The sequence below is a fragment of the Macaca thibetana genome, chromosome 10 (genome assembly GCF_024542745.1).
Source record: "Macaca thibetana thibetana isolate TM-01 chromosome 10, ASM2454274v1, whole genome shotgun sequence".
Taxonomy (NCBI): domain Eukaryota; kingdom Metazoa; phylum Chordata; class Mammalia; order Primates; family Cercopithecidae; genus Macaca; species Macaca thibetana.
In genome coordinates this window covers 4,656,689-4,671,933 of record NC_065587.1, presented here as the reverse complement: position 1 = coordinate 4,671,933, position 15,245 = coordinate 4,656,689, and the positions used below count along the sequence as shown (strand labels likewise).

Sequence of the window (15,245 nt, the reverse complement as noted above, 5' to 3'; positions counted from 1 at the left end):
AAAATATTTGCAAAACATATATCTGACAAAGGACTTGGATATGGGTTATATAAAGAACTATTATAATTCAATAAGATGTCAAGCAGCCCAATTAAAAATGGGCAAAAGATGAACTAACTCTTCAACAAAGGGCATGTCCGTTTGAATGGATGTTAAGCAAGCACATGAAAAGATGTTCGTGTGCCTTTCCCTCATTAGTCATTAGGGAGATGCAAGTTAATCGACATCTCTTTTGGTAGAAAGATATCACTACACACCCACAATACTGGCTGTAATTTAGCAGTCTGACCACATATGCATAAGAATGTGGAATAAGAACTCTCATACACTGCTGATGAGAATGTAAAATGATAGCAGCCAGTTTGGAAAACATTTTGGCAAATAATAAATAATACCACTTATTATCAAAAATATTAGGCCGGGCGCGGTGGCTCAAGTCTGTAATCCCAGCACTTTGGGAGGCCGAGACGGGTGGATCACGAGGTCAGGAGATCGAAACCATCCTGGCTAACACGGTGAAACCCCGTCTCTATTAAGAAATACAAAAAACTAGCCGGGCGAGGTGGCGGGCGCCTGTAGTCCCAGCTACTCGGGAGGCTGAGGCAGGAGAATGGCGTGAACCCGGGAGGCGGAGCTTGCAGTGAGCTGAGATCCGGCCACTGCACTCCAGCCTGGGCGACAGAGCGAGACTCCGTCTCAAAAAAAAAAAAAAAAAAAAAAATATTATATACCTGAAAGAACTCAAAGTGAAAAAGCTATATACTGTCTGCGTCCAACGCTAGACATTATGGGAAAGGCAAAACTATGGAGACAGTTAAAAGATGCGTCAGTGGTTGCCAGGGGCTCACGGGGAGGGAAAGAGGAATGAGTAAGTGGAACACAGGGCATTTTTAGGGCAGTCAAACTATTCTGTATGGTATTGTAATGATGAATACGTGTTATTAGGCATTTGTCAATACCCATAAAATGTACAACACAAAGAGTGAAAATGAAAACTGTGGACTTCAGTTAGCAATAATATGTCAATATTGGCTCATCAATGGCAACAAATTACCTCACCAATGCAAGATGTTAATAACAGGGAAACTGTGGTGGGAGTGAGGTGGAATATGAGACTTCTTTGTACTTTCCACTCAATTTTTCTGTAAGCCCAAAACTGCTCTAAATAAGAAAGTTTATTAATTAAAAGTTACATTTATAATGTATCTATATCTAGGAATAAATCTGAAAAAGATATGTAAGGTCTCTACTCAGAAAACTGATTATGTTATTAAGAGAGCTTAAATATAGCCCAAATAAATAGATGGATATACTATGTTCATGGAAGGTACAACTCAGTATTGGGAAGGTGTCAGTCGTCTTAAGAAAGGCCTCATGTGTCACACAAGGGATACTGACATCTGACACCGAGCACATGTAGGCATCCTGATTATGTTTACTTGAATGATGTGGACTTTACAGAGCTGACTTATAGACAATTTAAATGGCCCGAAAACTGTTCAGTGCACTCTCTCCCAGGCTGTCACGGGATGCACTTCAGGAACTTTACTTTTTAACAAGAAAATTCAGTTTTTCTCTTAAACAGCTTGCTTCTGTTCCATTAGCATTCTCATCACTTTAAGTTGCATTCATCTTTGTTTTTTTTTTTAGAAAAACATTTGTTCTGCAACCAGCCTTGTCCTTTAAATACTTGTACTATATGCAGGCTCTTTTCATAGGTTCGTTACTTAAAATGATTTAAGTGTGTTTTTGGTGGCAGGGGGTTGGGAGTTGTTTCGTTTTGTTGAGACAGGGTCTTACTCTGTCACCCAGGCTGGAGTGCAGTGGCATGATTTTGGCTCACTCCTGGCCTTGAGTGATTCACCTACCTCGGCTTCCTAAGCAGCTGGGACCACAGGCATGCATAACCATGCCCGGCTAATTTTTTTTTTTTCTGTAGAGACGGGGTTTTGTCATATCAGCCAGGCTGGTCTCAAACTCCTGGACTCAAGGGATCAGCCTGTCTCAGCCTCCCAAAGTGCTGGGATTACAGGCGTGAGCCACTGCACTGGTCATGATTTGAGTTTTTGTAAGACAGGGAACAATGTTCGGAATTTAGCACCAATGTCAGATTCATTCTGTAAATTTTCACTGAACATCTGCCTTGTGTAGGAGAGGAAGATGACAGACAAGAATTCTTCCTCCAAGAGGTACAGGTCAGTTGAGCAGAAAAGGCATATATCAATACCCACAATGAGAGCTGTGGTGATTCAGAAGAGAGATGAAGTCCTTCCCCTGGAGGGATCCTGAGCACTTTGAGGAGGAAAGGCATCTGTACCGCCCCCCAAATGTGTAGAATGGGGATGCATTCCTGGCAGAAAGAAGTAGGATAAAGTACAGAGGCCAGGGCCTGGTGCAATGGCTCATACCTGTAATCCCAGCAGTTTGGGAGGCCAAGACAGGCGGATCACCTGAGGTCAGGAGTTCAAGACCAGCCTGGCCAACATGGCAAAACCCCGTCTGTACTAAAAATACAAAAATTAGCCAGGCACGGTGGCAGGTGCCTGTAATCCCAGCTATTTGGGAGGGTGAGGCAGGAGAATTGCTTGAGCCCAGGAGGCAGAGGTTGCAGTGAGCCAAGATTGCGCCACCGCACTCCAGCCTGGGCAACAGAGTGAGACTCTGTCTCGTAAAGGAAAAAAAAAAAGTACAGAGTCCAGGAAGCCTGGGGTGGGGCTGGCAGATGCCAAGTCATCTATTTTGGCCAGGGTCCAGGGCCTACAAGGGGACATGAAGAGAAGATTCATGCATTCTGGTTCAAACTCCATCAGATATTTATTGAGCTCCTTCTCTGTACCAGGCATTGTTCTAAGATACATAATGAACAAAACCCATGACACCCTCGTCTGTGAGAGCTGATGCTGTGGCAGGGACAGACAGGTCATGAGTGGAGTGATGGAGCAGCTGGCCTGGTGAGTTAGCTGCCTCCAGGTACAGTAGGAGGAGCAAGCCCAGAGCGAGCAAGTGTGTCAGGGGTGCCAGAAGGGGCGAGGGTGCCAGGAGGCTGGTCCAGGCTGGCCTCCCTGAGGTGGTGGCCAGGACCTAGCATCTGAGGAAGGGCTGGAAACAGGTGAGAACAGGTGGAGCAGATATCAGGATGGGAGCATCCTGACAGGGAGGACGGCAGGGTGGGCTCATGGGAGGAGCAGCCAGGAAGTGTGACTGGAGCAGTGTCCTGGAGAGGAGGAGAAGGAGGTCAGGAGGTCCCAGGGGAGAGGCAGGACCAGTCTCGTGGAGGCCGGGGCCATTGTGAGGACTCTGGTTTGTGTTGTGTGTGAAAGGCCATGGGATGGGGACCAGTGGGGGCTTCTTAGGGGACTGGATATGCTCCGACCTAGCTGCTAAAAGTTCCCCTCAGACAGCTTTCAGGGCCCAGGCAGAAGCTATAGGTGGCTCTGAGGTTTGCAGAGGGGCCTGAAGGGGTGCGGCCCAGCCAAGCAAGCTGGCTAAGTGGGAAAGGCTCCACCGCACTGGGGGGTAGGAAGACCTTGACCTTAGCTCCAGCCAGCCACTGAGCAGCCGTGTGGCCTTGGGTGATACCTGTCCCTGGTCGGTTTCCCTACCTGTGAATCTGGGTACTTGGAAGCCATGCTCGAGAAGAGCCCATCCACAGGAGGTGATCAGGGCTCTCCTCCAGGTGAGGAACCTGGCAGCCGTGCGTGAGAACCTTGGAAAAGGGAGAGGGAGGAGGCTGTGGCAGGAGGCGAGGAGGGAGGGAGTGATGCGCTGGGCAGGATGCCATGAGCTGGGATGGAAACCACAGGATGAATGCAAGTAATTAAAAAAAACAAAACAAAACAAAACAAAAAACAGCCTTGGGCCGGGTGTGGTGGCTCACGCCTGCAATCCCAGCACTTTGGGATGCCAAGGCAGGCGGATCACCTGAAGTCAGGAGTTGGAGACCAGCCTGGCCAACATGGTGAAACTGAAAATACAAAAATTAGCTGGGTATGGTGGCGTGCGCCTATAGTCCCAGCTACTCAGGAAGCTGAGGCAGGAGAATCACTTGAACCTGGGAGGTGGAGGTTGCAGTGAGCTGAGATCATGCCACTGCACTCCAGCTTGGGTGAGAGAGCAAGACCCTATCTCAAAAAAAGAAAAAAACAGTCTTTCAGACCAAAGGATCAACAAACAAACCAGACTGTCCAAACACAACCATAAGCCGTAACTTTGTGCAGAGGTAAAAGACCGAGGTCACGTCGGGACCTGTTGGATTCAAGGCATGTTGACAGCTGTTCAAGGCTTCAGATAGCCCCTCCGGCTGGCAGGGTGGCCACAGGGCATGTTGAGTAGGAAGCCTTGTTGCTTTGACAGGTTACTTGGCCCCATGAGGGACAATCCCATAGTCAGTTACCCCAGAAACGTGACTGTCTCCTTGAAATCCTCAGCACGGGGTCTTATGAATAAACTCTTACTAGATCTCCTGTTTTGTCTTATTTTTATGCAGAGCTTTACTTTATAGCAGAAAATTCCATTTTTACCCTTAAATGGCTTGCTTCTGTTCCCTTAGTGTTCTTGTCACTTTAAGTTACATTCATCTTTGTCCCTTCAGAAAAGGATTTGTTCTACAACCAGCGCTTGCAGAAGGTACTTGGTTTATGGTTACCGGCATTTGCTGAATGTCTGAATTATGTTGAGTTGCTTAAAGTCATGCTATCAGGTAGACGTTGTGGCTGTTCTTTTCACTCTCTTATTTGGGGATTTACAAAACAGTTATGTTTTTAGTTTTCTTTTATTTGTTGTGTTGAATAGGAATGTAGCTGTGGGAACCTCTAGTTCCAAATAGGAAAGCCTTGGACACATTTCCAGCTGGCAAACTGGCAAAATGGAGGGCACGCAAGTTGCTAGACAGGCTGGGAGCCTATTTAAGAACCCAGCTTCAGGATGGGACATGGGATATACCTCGAGTTAGAGGTTCTTATTAAGTGTGGATTTTTCTATGCAGATATCTGTCATAATATACGTTACTCTACGTCTGTACTAAGGCAGCTGCTACATTCTATTTGAAAAGGGAGGAGGACAGCTTGGAAATGGTATTCCATAAAAATGTCAGTATCATAAAAGACAAAAGCTGTGGAGATGTTTCAGATTAAAAGAGAAAAGACAACAAAATGTAATACCTGACTCTAAACAGCATCTTGTACTGAAGGAGGAAAAATGCCATCAAGGACATTATTGGGTCAACTAACAAAATTTGAATATGAATCATAGATTGAAGTGTATCTGATAAATTTATGGAAGTGAAGTGTTCTGTGCTATGTAAGAGCACACTGCCATTCTCAAACACGTAGTTTAGTATTTAGGAGAATGGGCCATGATGTATGCAACTCACCCTCAAATACACACATACACATATATACATACATCCCTATAAAGAAAGAAATTGGGGGCTAGGTACAGTGGCTCATGCCTGTAATACCAGCACTTTGGGAGGCCAAGGCGGGCAGATTACGAGGTCAGGAGATCGATACCATCCTGGCCAACATGGGGAAACCCCGTCTCTACTAAAATACAAAAAATTAGCTGGGCATGGTGGTGCATGTCTGTAGTCCCAGCTACTCAGGAAGCTGAGGCAGGAGAATTACTTGAACCCAGGAGGTGGAGGTTACAGTGAGCCGAGATCGTGCCACTGCACTGCAGCTTGGCAACAGAGCGATACTCCATCTCGGAAAAAAAAGAAAGAAGTTATAGTAAAGCAAATGGTTAAATAGGTAACTACCAGTGAATATGGGTAAAGTTGTGGTGTTCTTTATACTGTTTTTGGGGTACAACTTTTCTGTAAGTGAAAGTACTTCCAAATAAAAAGTTAAAAGGCAAGCAAATAAATAAAAGAGACAGTTTCTATATATTCTATGTCCTAGCTATGTTTACCATGTTTGGATTCTGAAAGATGCAGAGCAGAAAACATGAAGAACAGATCACCTGTTCTTAAAGTACCACTGGTGGCCAGACATAGTAACCCACTCCTGTAATCCCAGCACTTTGGGAAGCTGAGGGGGGTAGGATCACCTGAGCTCAGGAGTTCGAGAACAGCCTGGGAAACATAGTGAGACCCTGTCTCTACAGAAATTTAAAAAATTAGCCAGGCATCATGGTTCATGCGTGTAGTCCTAGCTATTCAGAAGGCTGAGGTAGGAGGCTTGCTTGAGCCTGGGAGTTTGAGGCTTCAGTGAGCCATGATCACACTACTGTACTCTAGCCTGGGCAACACAGCGAGACCCTGTCTCAAAACAAACAAACAAACAAAAAATCACTCCTAATTTGCCTCCCTTTTAGTACTTTAAAAAAATTAACTTAAAACATTTTTTTGATAATTGTAGTTTTTTTTTGTTTGTTTTGTTTTGTTTTGTTTTTTCGAGACAGAGTCTCATTCTGTCACCCAGGCTGGAGTGCACTGGTGCAATCTCAGGTCTCTGCAACCGCTGTCTCCTGGATCCAAGTGATTCTCCTGCCTCAGCCTCCTGAGTAGCTGGGATTACAGACGTGCACCATGCCTGGCTTATTTTTATATTTTTAGTAGAGATGGGGTTTCACCTTGTTGGCCAGGCTGGTCTCAAACTCCTGACTTCAAGTGATCTGCCTGCCTTGGCCTCACATGCAGTTTTAGGAAATACTACAGAGATCCCCAGCACTCTTTCCACTTTTCCCCAAGGGTAACATCTTGCAAAGCAAGAGGACGATATCACAGTCAGGAGACTGACATTGATACCATCAAGATGCAGAATGTTTCCATCACCAATCAGCTGTCATGGTGCCTTTTATAGCCAAACCCACTTCTCTCCTACCTTCCCATCCCTTTTTTAATTTTCCAGTCATTAATCTGTTGTCCATTTCTGTCATTTTACGAATGTCACATAGGTCGGGTGAGGTGGCTCACGCCTGTAATCCCAGCACTTTGGGAGGCTGAGGCGGGTGGATCACGACGAGGTCAGGAGATCAAGACCATCCTGGCCAACATGGTGAAACCCCGTCTCTACTAAAAAATACAAAAAATTAGCTGGGCATGGTGGCGGGCGCCTGTAGTGCCAGCTACTCGGGAGGCTGAGGCGGGAGAATGGCGTGAACCCAGGAGGCGGAGCTTGTAGTGAGCCGAAATCATGCCACTGCACTCCAGCCTGGGTGACAGAGCGAGACTCCATCTTAAAAAAAAAAAAAGAGGGCCGGGCGTGGTGTCTCACGCCTGTAATCCCAGCACTTTGGGAGGCCGAGGCGGGCGGATCACGAGGTCAGGAGATTGAGACCATCCTGGCTAACACGGTGAAACCCCGGCTCTACTAAAAAATACAAAAAACTAGCCGGGTGAGGTGGCGGGCGCCTGTAGTCCCAGCTACTCGGGAGGCTGAGGCAGGAGAATGGTGTGAACCCGGGAGACAGAGCTTGCAGTGAGCTGAGATCCGGCCACTGCACTCCAGCCTGGGCGACAGGGCCAGACTCCGTCTCAAAAAAAAAAAAAAAAAAAAAGAAAAGAATGTCACATAATGAATCATATGGCATATAACCTTTCGGGACTCAGGGTAATTCTCATGAGATTGATCCAGGTTGTTGGTGCATCAATAGTTTATTCCTTTCTATTGCTGAGTAATTTCCATGGTGTGGAGGAGCCATGGTTTAACTGTTCACCCCATTGGAGGACATCTAGCTTGTTTCCAGTTTGGAGTTACTGTGAATCAAGCTGCTGTGAACATTTGTTTACAGGTTTCTTGGTTTTCTGGTTTGTTTTCAACAGTTCTAGCCAGGCGCGGTGGCTCACGCCTGTAATCCTAACACTTTGGAAGGCTGAGGCAGGAGGATTGTTTGAGCTCAGAAGTTTTAGACCAGCCTGGGTAACAAAGCGAGACTCTGACTCTACAACAAAAATTTAAAAATTGGCCCTGCATGGTGATGTGCGCCTGTAATCCTAGGTACTTGAGAGGTTGAGGTAGGAGGTCTGCTTGATCCTAGGAGGCAGAGGTTGCAAGCAGCCGAGATTGTGCCACTGTCTCCAGCCTGGGCAACAGAGCAAGACCCTGTCATTCATAGATAGGTAGGTGGATGGATAGACGAATGGACAGACGGATAGATTCATTCATTCATAGATAGATAGATAGATAGATAGATAGATAGATAGATAGATAGATAGAAATGTAAATTACAGGGTCACGCTCAGTGGCTCATGCCTGTAATCTCAGCACTTTGGGAGGCCAAGGCAGGTGGATCACTGGAAGTCAGCAGTTTGAGACCAGCCTGGCCAACATGGCAAAACCCCGTCTCTACTAAAAATACAAAAATTAGCCAAGCATGTTGGCATGCACCTGCAATCCCAGCTACTCTGGAGGCTGAGGCAGGAGAATCACTTGAACCCAGGAGGTGGAGGTTACAATGCGCCAAGATCATGCCACGGCACTGCAGCCTGGGCCACAGAGTGAGACTCCATCTGGAAGGAAAGAAAGAAAGAAAGAAAGAAAGAAAGGAAGGAAGGAAGGAAGGAAGGAAGGAAGGAAGGAAGGAAGGAAGGAAGGAAGGAAGGAGAAAGAAGGAAGGAAGGGAGGGAGGAACGAAGGAACGAAGGAAAGAAGGAAGAGGGAGGGAGGGAAGGAGGGAAGGAAGACAAGAAAGAAGGAAGGAAGGAAGGAAGGAAAGAAAGAAAGAGAAAGAAAGAAAAAAGAAAGAAAGAAAGAAATAAGAGATATGTAGATTGTATACCATATGACATTGATTTACAATGTATATGCCATAGCTTTTGGTATACTCACAAGAGTGTGTAACCAAACCATCACTGCAACTTAGATGTCCTCCAATGGATGCAAACATATTCATTGCCTCTGAAAGAAACCCCGTAGCCATTAGTAATCACTGCCTGTTCCTTCCAAATCTCCTCCCTTCCCCCATCTAGCCCTAGACAACCACTCATCTACTTTCTGTCTCTACAATTTGCCTATTCCGGACATTTCATATAATGGAATCATACAATATGTAGTCTTTTGTGACTACCTTTTTTTCATTTTGCATAATGTTTTCAAGGGTCATCCATGTTGTAGCATGTATCAGTACTTTATTTCTTTTTATTGCCAAAAACATTCTATTGTATGGATATAACACATATTATTTTTCCAATTTTTAGTTGTGGATATTGTGTTTTAACTTTCTGGTTATTACAAAGAATGCTTCTATGAACATTCACATACAAGTTTTTGTGTAGATGTATGTTTTCATTTCTTTCTTTCTCTCTCTCTCTCTCTCTCTCTTTCTTTCTTTTCTGAGACAGGGTCTCTCATTCTGTCACCCAGGCTGGAGTGCAGTGTCGTGATCTTGGCTCACTGCAATCTCCACCTCCCAGGTTTGAGTGATTCTCCTCCCTTAGCCTCCCCAATAGCTGGGATTACAGGCACATGCCACCACGCCCAGCTAATTTTTTGTCTTTTTAGTAGAGATAAGGTTTCACCATGTTGACCAGGCTTGTCTCGAATTTCTGACCTCAAGTGATCCACCCGCCTCAGACTCCCAAAGTGCTGGGATTATAGGCGTGAGCCACTGCACCCGGCCTGTTTCATTTCTTTAGGAGTGGAATTACGGGTCATATAGTGAATCTATGTTTAACTTCTTGAGGGCTGCCAGACTGTTCCAAAAGCCTATGCCATTTCCCACTGGCAACATGTGACGGTTCTAATTTCTCCACATCTCTGTCAGCACTTGTTATTGTCTGTCTTTTTAATTAGTTAATTAATTAATTTATTTATTTTGAGATGGAGTCTGAATTATAGCCATTCCAGTGGGTGTGAAGTGGTGTTTCATTCTGGTTTTGATTTGCATTTCCCTAATGACCAGTGACCTCAGCTCCTTTTCATGTGGTTATTGGCCATTTGTATATCTTCTTTAGAAAAATGTCTATTCAAATCCTTAGTCCGTTTTTAAATTGAGATAGTTATATTTTTATTGTTAAGAGTTCTTTATACATTCTGATACAAGTCCCTTGTCAGAGATATGATTTGTAAATATTTTCTCCTTTTTTTTTTGACATGGAGTCTTGCTCTGTCGCCCAGGCTGGAGTGCAATGGCCCAACCTCAGCTCACTGCAACCTCCAGCTCCCTGGTTCAAGTGATTCTGCAGCCTCAGCCTCCTGAGTGGCTGGCACTACAGGCACCTGCCACCACGCCTGGCTACTCTTTTGTATTTTTAGTAGAGACGGGGTTTCACCCTGTTGGTCAGGCTGGTCTCGAACTCCTGACCTTGTGATCCACCTGCCTCAGCCTCCCAAAGTGCTGGGATTACAGGCATGAGCCACCGCACCCGGCCTTTTTCTCCCATTTTTGTGGGTTGTCTTTTCACTTTCTTAATGGTAGTGTTTGTGGCACAAAAGCTTTAAATTTTGAGTCCAATTTATTTGCCTTTATTTGTTTTCTGCTCTTTTGGTGTATATACAAGTTTTTGTGTGAACATAAGTTTCATTTCACTCGGATAACTGCCCAAGAGTGTACTTGCTGGATCATACGGTAGTTTCATGTTTAGTTTTATTTTTTAAAACTGCCAAACTTTTCTAGAGTGGCTGTACTATTTTACATTCCCACCAGGAATGTATGAGTGACCTGTTTGTCTGGTGTTATCACTATTCTTTATTTTAGCCATTTGATAGGTGTGCAGTGATATCTCATCGTGGTTCCAGTTTGCCTTTCCCCAGTGGCTTATGGTGTTAAATATCTTTCATGTACTTATCTGCCGTTTGTGTATCCTCGTGAGCAAAATGTCTCTTCACGTCTTTTGCTCATTTTCTAATTGGATTGTTTGGGGGTTTTTTTATTGTTCAGTTTTGAAAATTTTTACATATGCAAGATACTGTCCTTTGTCAGATATTTAGGTCCATGATCCATTTTAAATTACTTCTTTTTAAGATGTAAGACTTAGTTTGAGGTTCTTCTCCTGCTACCCCAATGGATATCCAGTTGCTCCAGCAGCAGTTTTTGAAAGGTTATCATTCCTTACAAAATTTTGCACCTCTGTCCAAAATCAGTTGGGCCTATTTGTGTTGATCTGTTTCAGGGTTTTTAGTCTGTTCCATTGATGTATGTGTTTATTCCTTCACCAGTACCACACTGTCTTTATTACTGAGTAGGTCTTACTATTAAGTAGAGTGGTTTCTCCCACTTTACACTTCTTTGCTGATTGTTTTAGCCCTTATAGGGCTTGTGCCATGCCTTTCTGTGTAAATTTAAGAGTAAGCTTATCTATATCTATAAAAACTATTACTGGGATTTTGATAGGAATTACACTAAACCTACAGATCAACTTGAGGAGAATTAACATATTTATTATGTTGAGTCTTTCAGTTCATGAGCATGGTAGTTTCTTTTTTGATTTTTTTTTTTTTAATTTGAGGCAGGATCTCACTCCCTCACCCAGGCTGGAGTACAGTGGTATGATCGTGACTCACTGCAGCCTTGACCTCTTGGGCTGAAATAACCCTCCTGCGTCAGTCTCCTGAGTAACTGGAGCTACAGGTACACTCTACCACACCTGGCTAATTTTTTTTCCTATTTATTTATTTATTTTGTAGAGATGGGGTCTCGTTTGTCGCCCAAGCTGGTCTTAAACTCATGGCCTTAAGGGATCCTCCCAAAGTGCTGGGATTATAGGCATGAGCCATCACACCCAGCTTTCTTTTATTTTTTTCCAGCATTTTGTAATTTTTTCAGCATTTTGTAATTTTCAGTATACAGATCCCTATATATGTTTTTTTTTTTTTTTTTTTTTTTTTTTTTTTTTTTTTTTTTTTGAGACGGAGTCTCGCTCTGTCGCCCAGGCTGGAGTGCAGTGGCCGGATCTCGGCTCACTGGAAGCTCCGCCTCCTGGGTTCATGCCATTCTCCTCCCTCAGCCTCCTGAGCAGCTGGGACTATAGGCGCCTGCCACCTCGCCGGGCTAGTTTTTTTTTTTTTTTTGTATTTTTTAGTAGAGACGGGGTTTCACCGTGTTGAGGATGGTCTCGATCTCCTAACCTCATGATCCGCCCGCCTCGGCCTCCCAAAGTGCTGGGATTACAGGCTTGAGCCACCGCGCCCGGCCTATATGTTTTGTTAGGTAATAAATACCTAAGTATTTCATTTTCTTTGGAGTGATTGCAAATGACATTGTTGTTTTTAACTTTTATGTCTGCATGTTTGTTGTTAGTAGACAGAAATGCAATTTATTTTTGCATGCTGATCTTACAGTCTTGCTGTATTCATTTCTTAGTTCCAAGAGGGTTTTTGTAGATTCCTAAGGATTTTCATGTCATTGCCAGTAGGGACTTTCATTTCTTTCTTCTTATAGATGTGCCTTTTATTCCTGCCTTATTACAGTAGTTAGAACTTCCATCACTATGTTGAGGAAGAGTGGTGAAGGTGGATATCCTGGCCCTGCTCCTGATCTTACTGGGAAAACATTCAGTCTTTCTTCGTTGAGGATACGTTAGCTGTAGGTTTTTGCAGATGTTCTTTTTCTAGTTGAGAGAAAGCTTTTCCAAACATGTTGAGAGTTTTTATCATGAGTGGGTATTATAGTTTGTCAAATACCTTTTCTGTGTCAATGAGTATGATCAAATGATTTTTCTTCTATAGCCTGTTGACATGGTGGATTACATGGATTGATTTTCCAATGTTAAAGTAGCCTTGCATACCTGGAATGAGTCTTAGTTGGTCATGGTAAATAATTCTTTTTATACATTGTTGGATTTGATTTGTTCATATTTTGTTGAATACTTTCATGTCTAAGTTCTTGAGCAAAATTGGTCTGTAGTTTTCTCTATTTTCTATTGGCTTTGTCGAATTTTGTTGTCAGAGTAATATTAGTTTCATGAAAATAAATTGGGAATTATTTCCTCCTCTTCCACTTTTCTTTGGAAGAGATTATATACAACTGGTGTGGTGGTATTTCTTCTTTATGTGTTTGGTAGAATTCTTCCGTCTGGGCCTGGGAATTTATTTTTTAAGAGATTTTAAAATCACAGATTCAACTTTTAAATGGTTATAAAGCTATTAAAATTATTTTATCTTGGTTAAATTGGGTAGTTAGTAGCTTTTGAGTAACTGATCTATTTCTTATTTGTAGAATTCACTAGCTCAAATTTGTTTGTATAGTTTCTTATACTGATTGCAGGATCTGTAGTAATATCCTGTTTCATTCTTGATGTTGGTGATTTATGTCTTGTCTGTTTTTATTTTTGTCAGTTTTGCTGCAGTTTTATCAATTTTAATTTTTTTTTTCAAAAAACCAGCTTTTCGTTTCATTTATTCTCTCAATTGTTCTCTCGATTTCCATTTCATTGATTGTTCTTCTTTATTATTTCCTTCCTTCTGTTTGCTTTGGTCTATTTTGCTATTATTTTTCTAGTTTCTTGATGTAGGAATTTAGATTATTGTTTTGAGATTGTTCATCTTCTCTATTGCAAACATTTAGTAATACAAATTTCTCTCTCGGTACTGCTCTTGCCACATCCCATATATTGTTGTATGTTGTAGCTTTATTTTCATTCAGTTCTGTTTTTTGTTTTTTGATGTTTTTTGTTTCAGGGGTTTTTTTTTTGGTGTTTTTTTTTTTTTTTTTTTTGAGACAGTCTCGCTGTGTCACCCAGGCTGAAGTGCAACGGCGCAATCTCAACTCACTGCAATGTCTGCCTCCTGGGTTCAAACAATCCTCCTGTCTCAGCCTCCCAGGTAACTGGGATTACAGGTGTGCACCACCACACCTGGTTAATTTTTGTATTTTTAGTAGAGACGGAGTTTCACCATGTTAGCCAGGCTGGTCTCAAACTCCTGATCTCAGGTGATCCACCCGCCTCAGACTCCCAAAGTACTTGGATTACAGGTGTGAGCTACCATTGCCAGCCCAGTTCTATGTATTTTAAATTTTCCTTGAGACTTACTCTTGACCCATGGATTATTTAGAAGTGTATTGTTGAATTTTAAAACATTTAGAGATGGTCCTATTGTTTTTCTGTTATTATCATTTAAGTTCATTGTTATTAGATTATATACTCTGTATGGCTTCAATTCTTTTAAATTGAAAATTATTTTATTTGTTGAGGTTTGTTTAATGGCCAAAGACGTGGTCTGTCTAGGTGAATGTTCCATGGGCTTTTAGGGAAAAAAGTATATTCTGGTTGTTGAGTGGTGTCTTAGTCCATTCAAGCTGCTATAACAAAATACCATAAACTGGGTGATTTATAAACAACAGAAATTTCTCTCAGTTCTGGAGACTGGGAAGTTCAAGACCAAAGTGCCAGCAGATTCAGTGTCAGGTGAGGACTTACTTCCTGCTTCATAGATAAGAGGTACATACACATTTAGGACCATCATGTCTTCCTAGTGGATGAATTCTGTTATCATTAGGTGATCCTTTTAACACTTTTAAAAATAATCTGTTTAGTAGCCTATTAGAGTTCTTCCTTTACTATTTTATTGAGCATTAATTAATCCTAACATTATGTCTATGTCAGGACTGATGACAATATTTTGTGTGAAAATTTGATAGTATTGGAGGCTGAGGTAGGAGAATTGCTTGAACCCGGGAGGCAGAAGTTGCAGTGAGCCGAGATCATGCCACTGCAATCCAGCCTGGACAACAGAACAAGAATCCACCTCAAAAAAAAAAAAAAAAAAGTATCATATCCTCCAAGATTCAAAGTGAACTTCAAACAGTCTTATATAGTCTTAGTTTTGGAATGCATCCCAGTATTGAGTTGCAGCAGGGATTTGAGTTTTTGTGAAGAGAGAGCAGTGTATCAGAATCTTGGGCATAAACTAAGGAGCCATATCAGAACCTCAGGTGTACACCAATGAGATAGATCAGAACCTTAGGCATGTACCTGGTGAGACAGGTCAGAACCTCAGGTGTGTACCCAGTGAGACAGATGAGAACCTCAGGTATGTTACCAGTGAGGTATATCAGAATCTCGGGTATTTACCCAAAGAGGTATAGCAGAGTCTCAGGTACATACTCAAGAAGGCATATTAGGGCTTCAAGTATCTAGCTAAGGATTTATATCAGGATCTCAGGTTTATACCCAGGGAGGTATAGCAGAATTTTGGGTATAGATCTAAGGAGGTCTATCACAGTCTAGGGCATATAGCCAAGGAGCTGTATCAGAACCTCAGGCACATACCCAAAGAGGCATTTTAGGACTCGTAAGGAGGTGGTAGATTTCAAAAGTATAGTCTAACAGTTCATCTGCTTTGAAATTTAAAACAATATTAAAG

General features: G+C 42.8%; 1 protein-coding gene across 10 annotated transcripts in view; it reads left to right on the top strand.

Moving 5' to 3' along the window:
* Positions 1–15,245, top strand: part of PPARA (peroxisome proliferator activated receptor alpha) — a 103,353-nt gene that overhangs the window by 22,584 nt on the left and 65,524 nt on the right. For 3 of the 10 annotated variants that reach the window (XM_050805886.1, XM_050805887.1, XM_050805884.1), the window contains exon 2: positions 11,394–11,511. The exons of 6 other annotated variants lie outside the window; for them this stretch is intronic. The gene's annotated coding sequence lies outside the window, so the exon portion shown is untranslated. Of the gene's footprint in view, positions 1–11,389; positions 11,512–15,245 lie in introns of all 10 variants that reach the window. One more of the 10 variants, XM_050805885.1, reaches the window with a different exon arrangement.